The sequence below is a fragment of the Tyto alba genome, unplaced genomic scaffold, assembly GCF_018691265.1.
Source record: "Tyto alba isolate M040663 unplaced genomic scaffold, T.alba_DEE_v4.0 Super-Scaffold_42, whole genome shotgun sequence".
Lineage (NCBI taxonomy): Eukaryota > Metazoa > Chordata > Aves > Strigiformes > Tytonidae > Tyto > Tyto alba.
The window spans coordinates 7,700,322-7,715,300 of NW_024881318.1; positions in this window are offsets into that span (position 1 = coordinate 7,700,322).

Genomic DNA, 14,979 nt, shown 5'->3' on the forward strand with positions numbered 1-14,979 from the left:
CAGTTCACCCTGGTGTGTCAGATATCATCCTTGGGATGGGATGAATTTCCTTCCAGAGTGCTTTGTCTCATCCTTTTAGTGTCACAGAGAGTCTAAGATGGGGCTTATGAGGTTAACCATGGGTATCTGCAGTGTGAGTGTCTGTATCTGAGCAGTTTGCCTTGACTTCCAGGGAGGAGCTGGTCAATATATGGATCTAGAGCATGATTCATCCCCTCCCATCCTACACAGATGAATCATGTCCTAAATTCTGTTGCATTTGCTGTCTATAACGGGAAAGACAGACAGCTCAGATGCACACAGCTGCACCGCATATACGTAGGGAGAGGGGTGATGAATCTCAACTGACTATCCCAAGGTCATTCGGGAAACCTGTAGCTGACTAGGGTATCAAACAAGGACACGTTAAAGTTTGAAGTAAGTGTCTAATACATGAAGAATTTTCAAAATGCGAACTGTTTTTTTAATAATAAAAGTAGTCAGACCAGGTAGATATTTTAAGACACAAAAATCCTATTTTCCTGCATATGGCTTCAATTATAAAACCAGAGGGGAAAACAAATACAGAAAATATGAAATATAAAAACTGTCGCTTCTAAACAGAATGTTTTTCAAAGGTTTCCATGAGGTGTTGGCTGCTCAGCAAAGCAGACTGTAAAACAACTTTACAAGCCACATTTATTCTAAGAGCTCCACTTATTGAAGTACAATTCAAACTCTTGTTCTGCCGGCCAAGTTCCATAAATTAAACACTTGTCCAATAACACATACCTCTCCGCTTGGATTCTCTGTTTCTTTTTGGCTTTGTGTGTCTGTGTCTGTCTCTCTCTCACTTTTTTTTCTTTTTTATCCTCTGCAAATGGAAACAAAAAAGGTTTGCTTGTTTTAGCAATGAATTTAAGAAATAGACCAGTAAAAGTAAAAATAAGGAGAGGAAAAAGAAAACAGGTCAACTTTATAGTCCAGCTGATTGAAATGAGACTTTCATTCCATCATTTTGCATCTCAGTGACACTGATTTAAAGTTAAGGCTAAATCCACAGTGTGAAGCTGTGTGGTGTCAAACATCTAACTGAAGTAGTGCCTCATCTCCACTACAGTGCACTGGGCATTGGGTGTTCAGAGGAACTAGCAAGCTGACCTGGGAGCTGAGAAGGGAGGTGGGACCTGTGCCCTGCCTTCAGAGAGTACCCCATTTCCCTCCCTCCCCTAGAACGTTATGGCCTTAGAGATGTGACCATCAACAGAACCAGCCTTTTCTTACACGAGAAGGGACAGGGGAGGTGTGAGACATTTTCAGATGGCCAACCTTTGTGACCTGGCACAGGAATGGGTCTGTGGATGTGACATGGAAAAGCCCTGCTAGTAGGGCTCCTGGGCTAACCATGTCTTCCCTTCCCACCTTCTTTCCTGTTCCTCTTTGTTGTCAATCCTACCCACCTGCAGCTCTCTCAGCTCTTTCTGTTCACTCTAAAACCTCATGTCCAGAATGTGTCTAAATCTTGCAAACTCTTTCTGTGTGATGTCTTTTGAAACCTGATTTTCTCATTCATCCAAGAAGCTAAAACTATTACCTAAGCTCTCATCATATCACTCTTCCTTTAGCGCATTATCTGTCTTTCTGTTCTTGACAGTCATTCCTGCCCTGTAGTAACACCATCTTCCTGACTTTCATTTTGATGTTACCTTCTGTCTTTCTCTTTCATATTGACCATGAGCTGCATGTCTTCACTTTCAGAACCAGTCATTCTGTCTCATCAGGAGGGCAAAATTAATTTCTAAATTCACCTGACCCATAATGCTGCCTCCATTTGCCAGAAGTATTTCTAAAGATCCCCTCCTGTGGTACAAAGCTTAGATGTCCTAACATGAACTCAAATGAAATTAATTCCTTCTTTAATTCAGAGAGTAACAATGTGGGAAAAGTACAGCAGGAAACTGGACAATATCTCTGCTTTCTTGTTAATTCACAGTGAAAATGTGGGAAAGTCAGCTTCTGAACATCTCTCATCAATTCAGAGGTGACCTCTTAAATGAGAATAATCCTTTTTACTCACTGTAGTGATTCAGAGACTTACTCTGTAAGGCTTGAGTGTGACAGACATGAGCAGTCAAATGTGAATCGTGTTGGAGCAGCTAGAGAAATCACTGTTCTTTGTTGGAAGCTACCTTCTGCCTGGCTGAGATACTGTAACTGATGGGTGTGAACGAGAGGACAGGGAAGGAAACGTGCTTTTAGAACATTTTAGTGTGGAAGAAGTGATATTTCATTTATCTTATGCTGAAGGTGCTTTTAGACAGCCTATCTGTGTTGCAGTAATGTTGGAGCAGCTCTTGTGGTCAGTCCCAAGGGCTGACAACCGACCAAAAGACAGTGGGGACATCGACTCCCTCTGAGAGGTGGTGGTTGAGGGTGATGATTCTTAAACTACACACCTGGTCTTCAAGAGGTCAAAGAGGGATTTGAGCAAGGAGGTTTTCCAGTTTCTCTGCGTGACTGCTTAGGTGATGTCATGTGGTATTCTCACTCCCTGGAGCACCAAAGACAAGGTAAGGTCGGAGCATCCATGCCTCCACCAGTGATCTGTAGGTTCCAGGTGATCTGTGAGCTGCAACACTTGTGTGCATGCAGTTGTGCTCCAAGTCCAAAAAACTGATGTAGACACACACTAAGAAACCTTGTTTATACTATGCAGAGTTATTTGGTTGCTCCACCTGTAAACTCTTCTGGAGTTGGATTACCTGTACAAGCCATGTGGGGGGATTAGCAAAAATCCCTTCATTTTGGTGTGAAATACACTGCCAGTTTTGCTAGTTTTGCTTAACAAAGCTTTGCCTGTAAATGTTTTAACTGCACTAACAATCACACAGTGGCTGCTATTCCTGGCCTGACTCAGCTGAATACTGGACTGTCTTTAACAATGCATGGTAAACCACAGACTGCAAACTGCTAGGTGCTGTTCACAATGAATAAAAATGTCAGAACTTGGCCAATATTTGGTTAAATCTTGAAAGAAAACATACAGCATTTTAATAGGGTAACCATAAAGGCATTTCTCCATACAGTTCACATTGCTTGCTCTTTAATAGGAAGTTAATGGGGATTTTCTTTTTTAGATAGCAACAATTTATCATGTGTTTCCCTGGTAACTACAACACCGTGAACCTTCCTTGAAAACTCTGTTGGGATTCCTGTAATGTTAGCGAGCATAATGAATGGTAAATGTAAAGCAAATCCATTGAATCACTGTATTTTAAATTCTGGCAGAGACAATTTCCCACAGTTCATAAACATTTACAAAAATGGAGTTTACATGTAGAAAAACAGTTGTTTTTATCACTCAGATCAAAGAACACATTTATCTGGATATATGCATGCATTTTCAGCCAGCTTTTGAGAAACTCAGGTGACAATCTTTAAGAAGCTTCACAGACTAATACCAAACCTTTGAAGTCTGCAGCTTTGCTCACCTGAAAATAGAGACATCACTTTTGCTCTCTGTTCTGCATGAGCCTGAAGTTTGCACTTCAAAGATTATGGATGACAGGCCAAATTTCCTGAGCTACTAACAGCACTGGGACTTACCAAATAGAATAAAATGAAGAAGTAGGGCACATTGCAGGATACAGGGTTTTGTACCCACACCCATGTAGCAATCTTGCTGCTCGTGTGCCAGATGAACGGCACTTGGGCACTGGAGAAATAGCCTTACACCTTTTGGAAATGCAATGTAGGGATTCCCCTAATGTTGATGACATTTTCATCAGACCCTAAGGCTGAAGAAGCGGAGTGAGAGGTGCAGATAACTTTGCAGCAGCTGAGACTCCTGGCAGACCCTGGCACCACTCCACAGCCTGGGCTTCCTTTTCTTGCAGCAGCTCAAGCCCAGAGTTTACTTGATGGAGTCTGGTTTTTGTCTCAGGTTTTATTCTTCTGTTAATAGAATGACACTAATATAAGTGAGAGAAGGGTCATATCAATCAGCCTCAGTGGGGCTGCTCTGGATTTGTGCCGTGGTACATAAAAACTGTTTCTGGTACTGTTTGCAAGTGAGGGTTTCTCTACTTCAGGGGTGTGGGGGGGTTTCTGCATGCTACTGAATCGGTGTGCATCACAGGGCAGGTCTGCACCACCTTCCACTGCTGACTACATCTGTAAGTTACATCTGCATTGCAAAGCACTTCTATAGTCCGAGAGCTTCATGAAAGACTGGAGTGCTGTTTTGTGGAATATTTTGAAAGGGAGTGCAGAACAACCCCCATCCTTTACAAAAACCTCTAGCAAGAAAGATTAAAAAAGGCTATTATTGTTTAAATTTGTATCTCTCAAAATATTTAATTTTGCTTTAGTCTTTTAAAAAAATGCAATATCGTATGTCTGCAATATCAAGTTACAGATAAAACAAAGTGTGTTTTCAAAATGGAAAACTAGAACACTAGAAGCAGAGTAACACTAGCAATTTTCAGGAGAAAAATTGTGGTCTCCTGAGACTTCCACATTTCTGTGAAGTTCTTTGTTTTGTGGCTACATTTTTTCCCCTGGTGTTTTATTACTGTGCTGTGAGAACTGTAATGTCATATAATTGAAACATCAAATACCTCTTTCCATTCAGAAGACATCTTTGGCATATTTTGGTTGCCAATATATTTGTGCTCAAGCGGGACGCTCAAATCATACACAGAGCAGTGACAAGAATCTAATAAGGTTGAAAGTACTGAAAACTCATTAAATAATGTTCTTAATTAGAAGTGGGTATTATTTATTAGAAATTTAAAAAGTTTAAAAATTAAATTTAGGACTATAGGGGTCAGATGACATGCACAAATTAGTTTAATCCTCATTCTAGTATGAGCTGGTCCAAGAATTCTGACTGCTGCAGCAAAGTTATTAAATGGGGAATTTGTGGAGGGGGACAAAATAAATTTTCATTCTCCCAGCAGAAACACCAGAAACAATTTGTTCCCTGGGCAAGTCAGAAGATATTTTGTGAGGGCCAGGTGTGAAAGGCACTGTGAAATACTAAGATAACCTTCCATCCCTAATGCTGAAAGGTGAAAGTAGGAGTATGCAATTTCTTATTCTCCTAGCATGCATATGGGTTGGGCAGGATTAATTCTGGGGGGCTCCCTAGGACATATGCATGCTGGAGGCTGTGTTGCACAGCTCAGCAGACCTCTTTTATCTTCAGTGAGTGTCACCAAACTAGTCCTAATGCAGGCTAGAGCTGGTCAGGGTTAAGATCTGTGAAATCCAACACAGCACATCCCAGTTTATTGATTTATTTTTCATGAAGAGGACATTTTTTATCAGTTTCCCTTGGCTATGGTAGTAGCTGGGGCCAGTGGTTCCTAATCCATAGCTAACACTGGGAGTGGGATTAGTGCCCAGGGTACAGGGGATAAATGAGGCTAAGGTCTGTGCCGTGATATATTTTAGCTGAAACAGTGGTGCTTGTGAGGAAAGGGAAGGGAGAGGAAAAAGAAAGAACGTTTTGCCAGACCTCCTTCTGTGTTTCATTTGTGAGTACTGTAAATAGCCCAGCCAAGGGCTGGAGATGTGTCCAGGTAGGGCTTCCAGAGAAGAAAGATTGGAGAACCAGGATTAGGTCAATGTTCAACTCACCCAGAGGAAAGGGAAAGAGAGAGTCTGAGCTAGGGACCAGATTAGAGCTAGGGTCTGTGAAACAGGGAAGCAGAGCCAAAGTCATAGCCAGTTTCTGCAATTCACACTTAGTTATTCAAGCAGAAAGAGGTGGAAATGCGGTATTGGTATCTCTGTGGGATGCATCCCCAGTTTCATCCTGTGTATGTGAATAACACCAGATTCACTCTCACACCTGGGTGGATGAGTCAGTTTCGGGCTCACCTTTAGGCTGGGCAGTGTGTATTTCCTGAGGTTTAAGGTTATTACAGGTGCAGAAGTGATTTGGAAGAACATGGAGGCAGGTCTTGGGAATTTAAAATTTAAATTTATTTGTTAAAGTTTTTTAAAAATTTTTAAAAAATATTGGAATTTTAGAATTTGTTGAGGCCAGATAGGTTCATGATTTTTGCAGTTATTTTAAAAAATTCTGTATTCTTAATTTTTGGTTAGCAGTATGAGCATGTAAGAAGCTAGTGTTCAGGTGGAGTTATGATCATGAAAAGAATTACTGCAGAGTGATAGTTAGAGTTGAATTTTGTTGACCCTGTGGAAGAAAGCTGTGTGTTGGTCTCAGTTGATTTGAGTGCTTACTCTGAATTTTTGCTCGGTACATACTCCTGGCACAGGCTGTGCTTAGAGTAGGGATAGCCTCTATGAAACTGGTGACTACAGAGCTACAGTTATTTTCAAATTTGCAAGTTCTGTGATGGAGAATATTGATATCACTTTATTTGAATACCTTAAGCTCAAGTTTCTTCTGGTGCTTTATGCCTTTATTCCCTACATTATTGTTCAAGTTACTTTTACAGGATTTCAAAGACACATTGCAGACCCAAGCTTATAGCTGAACTTTGGCACGTCAGTGAAGGAAAATATAGAGTTGGCATCAGCTTGTTTTGCTCGCAGTAAATTTTCACAGAGAGGAATATGCCTTATCTATAGCCAAGGTTAGGTTTAGCGCTAGGTTCTATTATAGTGCTCAAAATGAAACATTTTGTTTTGGTGAAGGCTTCCAGTTATGTGGAAGAAACATCTAACTAGTGTCATCTTATTTAAACACCATACTCTTAGGCTTGTGTGGCCTTGAGTGCCTTCTCCATGACCAGTGCTTGGGTAATACAGGGTTTATGAGACTAAGGGATACATAATGAGGCTCATTATATAAATTTGCCAGTTGTACTGAGTCCAGTGCAAAGTTTGGGATTATTTTGGAGGGTCATGAAAAGTGAAATTGGAAAGTCAGAAGTTTGGCTGAAGTTTGCCAACTGCAAAGAGAAGATCTGAGGGCTGCTTCCACTTGCTTTGAATCGCTTAGTCTGAACACCTCATCTGGAGCCAAAGTCAGGGTTAGGCTTGGGGTCAAGATGCACCCAGGGGTCCTTGTTAGGAACCAAGATATCTGTCCGTGAGGCTGCTCTGGGATTTCCCGTGTTTCTAGGAAGAGCTGAAATGCTATGGTGACACAGTCAGTGAAAGAAACACACTATAAATAATGTTGCTCTTGACATCAGATGTGTCATCTCAGGGCCATGGTTTATGTTTTTCATGGCTACAGTATAAGCAAAATCCGATGGCTGATCCTCATGCCCCATCATGAATAAATACTGCTTTCTAGGCAGGATACTGTGAATTCCCATTCCCACCCCACCCCCCTCTGCCATAAGGGATGATAAAGCCGAAGCTACCTCAAAAGCTTTTAGTAAAGATTTTAGAGCATCTTGGCCAAAAAAAATCATTAAAGAGTAAAGTATCAATTTGTTTTGTGCAGTAAGAGAGGAAAAGGTTAGATCTCTCTCTCTTTCTCTCTCTCTGAATATAGAAGAATATTTTTTAAGAGAAAGATGCATTTTATTGCTCAAAAAGCAGTTTCACATCACTCCACATCTAGAAATAACAGTAGTATTTAGCAGAGTAGTTTGTCAGAAGAAAATAAAAAAAGATCAGATTCAGGGAGAGAGAATCAAAGAGCTACAGTCTGGAAGTTTTAAAGCCTAGTTTAGCTAAATTCAGTGAAAATTTTTCAAAGAAGGAAAATACTGCAATAAAACATTTATTGTGTTATCATTCTTGTTTTAATTCCTTTAAGTAAAATGAAACAATTTAAGACTCATCCAATACTGACTTTTTTTTTAGTTTTTCAGTTCAAGCATTAAAACAAAAAAATCAGTTATTCACACAGTTCTCATTATAGATGATACTAGAGGAAAAAGTTGTAAGATAGCTTTTTGTTTGTCCTGACCCAGTACCATTCAAGAAATCCTTTGGTTTAAATGAACATTGGCAAGGTCCTTAATAATTATGTGAGTGATTAAAGAAGAACCAGATATTTAGAAATTAAATGGATAAAAAAAAAAAAAAAGATCTGGCTATGAAAAGCCCTAAAAGACATGTATGAGAACTAACTCATCTGCATTGCTTGTGCTCAGACCTGTTTGGTGGAGAATGGTTGAGGCCCGAGGCACAAAGAAAGATGTTTGGGCAGCAGAAGCCAATTTGGAGGCTGTAAAGTGATTTGTTTCTGTTTCCTTGTATCAATTTGAACAGTCAAATCAGCTTTGCAGCTCTGAAATAAACACAGTTGGGAGTCTGTGTGAGTTCAGGATGGTGTAATCTGTATGTTTTGGACGTAGCAGGGGAAGGAGAAGAAACATTTGCAGCCAATTTGCTAGCATGTTCCTCATTTGACATATCAAGAAGATGGTTGAGGTAATGGGAGAGATAAGTATTTTAAGTTGTAAATGCTTAAGAAGCTGAGAATCTGGGAAAAAAAATTAGTTTTGAAGTTCAGCAGTCATTTATAGCCAGATACATGGGATGGTGTGAGGGGACCAGGACTGTTGTTCCTGCCTTGTAAGTACTTTGACTCACACTTACTGTCCTGAGACATGCACTCAGGTCACGATGTGAGGCAAGAGACCTTTGACTTGTTGGAGAACGGACATGAACAAGGCAGAGGGCAAGCGAGAGTCCGGCTCAAGCAGAAATGATCATCCTGTGGGTTACATTCAGCCTGCCAAAATATTCATTCAACCTGGCAGCTGCCTCTCCCCGGCTCCTGTCCCGGGGCACAGGCAATGAGCTGCAGCTGGATGAGCAGCTCCGTTTCTGCCGGCAGCTGGCTCCTGGCTGCTGTTGTCCTGGGATGAGACTTGCTCAGAAAGTACTTCTCCTACGTGGCTTTTCAGCCAAAGGTGGAAAAAAGCCTCGTTTGTTAACTGAGCTGAAAGTGAGGGAGACGGAGGGAAGAATGGTGTTTAACACGCCTGCAGGTTGTTCATGCTTTCCTGCAGAAATGTGGGGGTGTCTGAGGGACTCTGGCACCCACAGGGTTGGCTCAGGGTATGTCCAAAGCTCCGGGGTTTGCTTGTGACTCAAAGATGTTAAGTCCCTGTTCAAGACCTGATGAAGTTAGAGGACACATGGATTGCTCTGGTGTCCTCTGTGGCTCAGCCACTAGAACAGGCCACCTTCTGAGCTGAAGCTTTTGGCTTTTCATCAGTTTTAAAAACTAGTTGATATGAATCATGATAATGATTGGTTTGTAGATCTTGCCATTGGCCATCAACAAAGCTGCTTACAGAACTGAAATATTTATATGACTATGGATATCTCAGCTGTGACACTGAACTCAAGGGCAGCAAAACCTCCAGGGATTTATTAGTAACAGAGCAACATTGCTTCTGAAAACTTCTTTATAATATTTTCTGCATCATATAACTTCCCTTATCTCTGGACTTTCTGATCATGGTTCTTCCTCCATTCCCTAAGGCCTCAGACAGCTCTAGAAACAGCCCTGTCCTAGCCTTGGAACAGCATGTGAAATGCCCTGTTTTCTGTTTTACAAGTGGGGAACCTAAGAGTAGGACTATTTAAGGCTGCAGTGTTTGCCTGTTATTATAGAAATATCTGTAATCACACATCTTAACAGCCAGTGTGATTTTCTAATCTGTGTGTGTGCAGTCTGAGGCCTGATGAAGGCAGCAGGAGGCAGGAAGGCTTCACAACAGGGAAAATCAAGCTATGTACCTCTGGGTAGACGTAAGGACCAAACACTCTAATTTTGACCTACCCAGTTTAATATCTATGTGATTCAGTCCTTCCCTCTGCAGTGAAGTGGCACTCACGCTGACAGGACCTCAGGGAGGGAGGTGGTGGATTAAAGAGCTTTTCAACCCTTTGTCTCTGTCCTGGCAACCCCCTTGTATCTCCCCGGGAGGTGTCTCCTGCCTGGCATCACGCAGATGCCACGGTGCCCATCGGACATCCCAACAGGGGCTCAGCTCTGATGCATCTTCACACCAAGCTGTGGGGTTGTGCTCATGGTGTGAGCTGCCATGGCTAAACCCTCTGCCGTGGGCAGTCCCAGAGGTCCTCCTGTCCATTGTTGCTGGCTACTGGTCCAGCAACATGCTTTGGCCACAAGCCCAGTCCCTCCTGCAAGGCTGCTCCTAAAGCTTATTTCTGAATCATAGATAAAGTACCTGATGAAATTTAGACAGGCCAGCACAGGTAAGTGTCCCACAAAAGCCCTGTTTTAGAAGCTTAAGTGGGGCTTAAATATTCAGACAGTCTCACATAAAAGCCAGAGTTTCTGGGATTTCAGTGTTGCTATTGGTAAAATGAGTTTCAGATCTTTATTATGCAATCAAAACACTTGAACCACCACTTGAGCTAAATGAAAGCTTACTGTGTGTGCATATAATTGTTTTTCTTGCTACCTATTACTTGACTGGGTTTGGGTAAGGTTAGCAAAAGAATTAAATTAATTTTCTTTGAAAGTTATACATTATGATGTAAGAGGTATAAAAGTTACATTACACACGGCAAATGTCTTGAGGGTTTGCTTTATGGTCTTGTTTATATTTTCATTTTAATGATTATTACTTTCTCCGTGTCATTTCCACTTTTACATCTCCATACTCATTACGTTTTTATTATCTCTTTTATAAAATCAATGGCTGCAAACCAGAGAATTTTGTTCTTGAAATAAATAGATCCAAATATATCTATCCATAAATTAAATGCTGTGGCTGTGAAAGGGACTTTTCCGAAGTTGCTAAGCTGAAACCGAAGCCAATTAATAGCTGACCTTTCATTTTTATGGACCATGGTGTGCAGCACATCCATCTGACTTGGCAGATTTGAAATTATCCAAGTGATAGCTGAACTGCATTGAAAAACACATTAGTAAAATTAGTGCTCATGAAAGGCAACAGATCAACAGTTCTTGGAAATCAAATCCTCATGAGCTAGATGCAAACCCCACTGAAGTCAGTTATAAGTCTTTCTCTGGACTTCAATGGGTTCTGGCTGTGGGCCTTTGTCACCGTAGCACAAACAGCCTTTTCAGGGGCTATGCAAATTTTGACCAATTGTTATCACTGTGGACCTCAACTGATGTATGTTCCTAAACATGCTGTGAGACCTGTGGGTGGAAGGTGCTGTCATGGAGGAAGAGGAATCTCCTTACAAGAAACAGCGAGTTGAAGAAAACACTGCCTTAGTAAGCATATGTCCAAACACAGTCACCCGTGCCAGTGTTAGGGAAATTTTGTGCCTGGTCAAAGAGCTGTGCATACTCATTATTGCTCCTATCACAATGAGATTCACTGGCTAGAGAGACAGACGGAGTGAGGAAAACAAGTTTATGAAGAACTTCGTGATTTGGTAGGTGTTGTGACAAAATTAAAGGACAGATTTATGTTTTTTAATTGCCAGAGAAGATCCTGTCAGTGTCTGGCTGAAGTGGTCTTGAACTAATCAGAGTAGGAGAAGCCCAAACTCCCATCTGAGCTGTAACATTGCACCTAGGTATAGAACAGATCTAAACGTGAGGATCTGCGGTGATGCAGAGTCCTCTCCATCCTGGATGTCTACTACATCCAAAGGAGATTGGGGTGGGACAAGAGAGGAACAAAGTACAAGCCCTGGGAGAGCTCAGACCTCAATGAACATGGGAGTGACTCGCCTAAGAGGGACAGCCACTGGCTTGTTTCACCTGTCTCCAGTCCCTCTACTCTTAGATGCTCCTCCTTGCTCATGAAGGCCTGTGGTTTCTTCCCCAACTAAATATTGGATTGAAATTTCTACCACTTCGAACCATTGTCAGAAATAAGATGGTCAAATGCCTTCTTCCCACAAGAGATGAGTTTGGGCTACATGACTTTATAGTTCCACGAATGCCAGCTTGGACTGAGATCACGGGTACATTCATTCTGTTATGTTGATTTATTTGTGGAGTGTGCAAAATGCTTCAGGAGGTGTGAGATGTCTCATCAGAAACAGGTGACTTTTCTGGTGTGCTTAATTGTTTGACATTCAAGTCTGAGTTCCCTTTGAATAGACTCCTGTCAGGGAAGGTTGGGGGTCCTGTCCCTCTCCTGTCTGTCCTGATCTTTGTTCTAGAAGAGTCTTCATTTTGAACATGGAGTAACACCAACCTTTTGTACTTTGTAAGCAGTGTAAATGTTATATGTAAAAGTATTTTCTGAACAGGAAGTATAATCAATATAATATTAGAATATGTTCAGCATATGCTTTTTTACCTGAAGGTGTCTCTTTAAGCATAGCAGCAATCTCTATGGATAGTCTGGCAAGAAATATCTGGGCCAGAAGTAATCTGGCAATAGTACAGAGCACTGGGTAGGTTAGATTACACTTCTGAGAGATGGAAAAGAATATGATAGCTTTTTCTTATTGAGAATCTTTCAAAGAACCAAGTAAAGAGTGTGTCTATTTGCAGAAATAGGGATTTAACTTGTATATCTGCAATACAAGTGTGATTATTGTTTATAAAATTAACCAGTATTTTTCAGCTATATGTGGCCTCTGTTCATAGAAACATTTTTTCAGTGTGTATAGGTTCTGTTTTTAATAACATTTTTTCCTTCATATCATTTTGTTGTTCTGAAACATATCTCTGTGTAATCTTTCCTTGGGCATAACACTAAAAATCCACTATATATACACCACTGGTCCTGGGTCATCAAGCCCACCTCCTGGTTGCCACCAGGCAACCCATCTCATAACCCCATACACAGACCCATTTTTGTGCATCTGAGAACCAGCCAGGTTTCTCCCTGGGTGTTTTTATGGAAAGGCTGTTCTAGAGCTTTGTCAAATTTGATGTTAATCTGTTCCTTCCTATTTTCTCTTGTTCTACCTGCCAGTCTCCTCCAGGCTCATTGGGAAAATGGAGTGGTGGTGGTGGTGAGACCAATTGTCTTGTTAGAAATAAATGAACTGAATGAAATCAGCCCAGTGGTCTGAACAGTGAAAATGTAGCATTTGGTAATGATCAGGATTCTGGTGTGTTGAACTCTGGCCTGTTCAGCTGACCAGTATTGCTTTGTATTGTGCTCATGTATTTCCATCTGTTTGTCTGTATCAGTCTCTTTTCTTTTTTCATGTTTCAATCCAAAACTATTTTGGAGCCAGGCCATCTTTTTGGGTTGAGTATGCACAACATCTAGCCCAGTGGGATTTATGATTAAGGCTTCCATAAGGAACACAATATGAATAATAATAATAATATGAATAACACTAGAGAATATAGTCAAGCTTGCCATAAAATATCTAACACAGATCCTATATCTAAAAATAGAATGCAGCAAGTAAGAGAGACATTCAGATTAATTGAAAGTGATTTTTTTCAGTCACTGGGATTTGCAAGTGGACAGGGAACTGTATTTCAACAAACTAGAACTTTCACTTTTAAATTTTCTATATGGGATTTTTAGGAAATAACTGTTGAACTATGCCTATTCCTGCTATTCCATAGTGAAACCTCCCAACGCATATTAAGCAGGATGACAGTAACGATGTGATTGTTTTGAATTGTCTTGCTAGAGTTTTGCCTGAGGAAGCAGGGAAGGCTTTAGGATCTAGCTCCTTGTGTGGTGGACAAAACATTTAATTACATTTAAGCAATGAGCACAATATTCCTTTTTAACAGTCTTATTGTTGGAGAGGAGAGAGATTGTGACCCAAAAGCCTCTTAAGTGGGGTTTGAAGTTATGAATAGCTGTGTTTATTGGAAGTGAGAATTTACGGAGCCATTGGCTATTGCTGCCAATCCTAATGATAAGTAGTGCCAGGCAGTGTTATTTATGTGGTGGTAGAACCTTGTGTGTTGATCATGGAGCTGTATACACTGGAAGGCACTGCACAAATTCAGAACCAAATATTATTCCTTCTCCCAAGAGTCTACAATCAAAGCATATTAAGGTCAGTTACTATATGTGGCTAAGTAAAGCTAGATAGGGGACCAAAAAGAGGGATGGTCTGTCTACAGCCCAGTGGTCCATGTGAAATAAATGGAGGGTTCAACTGAGAAAAGTAATTTGGTAATTCTTTTTTTTTTTTTTTTTTTTAATTACTAACTGTAGGTGATATTAAATCTTGTGCTTTGTACTTAATGTAGGAGTGGTTCATTCTTCCTTATTTTTGTCTTTGTAGTGTTCTGAAATTAAAAAAAAAAATAGCAGCACAGGGAAGACTGTAAACACCTTTTAAAGTTTCATGAACTTCTACTTGGAAGTACTATTCAAGTAAACAGTAAACTCTTCTCAAGAAGAAATGTCCTGGATTGGTGAGTAACTAAAGAGAAATGTGATCATCTGATGGGCCTGACCAGAGGGGAACCAGATGAAAGGATGAGACTACTGAAGGGAAATATCTCACCAGCCCCTTCAGAGATGGGAAGAAGAAACAAGTGATCACCAGAGGTAAATAAGATCCTGGTTTTGCAAAAAGACTTTAGTCCAAGTTCAAACCATATGGAGATAATGAGAGCTGTCACAGAAGTGTGTAATGCCGTTCTTTTATCTGGGCTTTCTGTTAATTTTGTTGTGTAAGTAAAGAGAAGTAGGGTTAGAGACCTTTGCAAGGTCTATAGCTTGTGTTCCTCACCTTGATGGGATTTCTGGAAGCAATCTCTAAATCCATGCTCATAAGACTGGTCTGAGACAGACTATGCTCACATGATTGGGGAGTTTGTGAGTGCTTATGCTGCATAGCAGGATTTGACATCTTGGTCAGAGGTGGTAACAAGTGCTGTTAGGAGCCTGATGTGTTCCCTCCTGTCTCAGGAGGCTTTGGAAGGACAAGGGACCCAAATGCATGCACCAAAGGTGTCACCAAAGGAAGCCTTGCAAAGGATATGTCCACTGCTGTGCCCCTGTCAAAAGGGTTGTGCACCCTGTAACCTGCAAGGGTGGGGGTAGCAGTGGGGAGATTAAGATGAAGCCAAAAATATCCCATATTTTCTTTTCTCTCATCTTTCTTACTGGATATCCAGTGAAATATTCCCAGACCATTTTTGTTTGTTCCTTTTGA